The following is a 770-nucleotide window of genomic DNA, read 5'->3' on the forward strand; positions in this document are numbered from 1 at the left end:
GGCCCCCCCCCCCCAAGTGCCTTAACCTAACCCGTATTGTACCTTAACCTAACCCGTATTGTACCTTAACCTAACCCGTATTGTACCTTAACCTAACCCGTATTGTACCTTAACCTAACCCGTATTGTACCTTAACCTAACCCGTATTGTACCTTAACCTAACCCGTATTGTACCTTAACCTAACCCGTATTGTACCTTATAACCCGTATTGTACCTAACCTAACCCGTATTGTACCTTAACCTAACCCGTATTGTACCTTAACCTACTAACCCATATTGTACCTTAACCTAACCCATATTGTACCTTAACCTAACCCATATTGTACCTTAACCTAACCCATATTGTACCTTAACCTAACCCATATTGTACCTTAACCTAACCCATATTGTACCTTAACCTAACCCATATTGTACCTTAACCTAACCCATATTGTACCTTAACCTAACCCATATTGTACCTTAACCTAACCCATGTTGCGCCTTAACCTAACCCATGTTGCGCCTTAACCTAACCCATGTTGCGCCTTAACCTAACCCATGTTGCGCCTTAACCTAACCCATGTTGCGCCTTAACCTAACCCATGTTGCGCCTTAACCTAACCCATGTTGCGCCTTAACCTAACCCATGTTGCGCCTTAACCTAACCCATGTTGCGCCTTAACCTAACCCATGTTGCGCCTTAACCTAACCCATGTTGCGCCTTAACCTAACCCATGTTGCGCCTTAACCTAACCCATGTTGCGCCTTAACCTAACCTATGTTGCGCCTT

Source organism: Schistocerca americana, unplaced genomic scaffold (genome assembly GCF_021461395.2).
Source record: "Schistocerca americana isolate TAMUIC-IGC-003095 unplaced genomic scaffold, iqSchAmer2.1 HiC_scaffold_992, whole genome shotgun sequence".
NCBI lineage: Eukaryota > Metazoa > Arthropoda > Insecta > Orthoptera > Acrididae > Schistocerca > Schistocerca americana.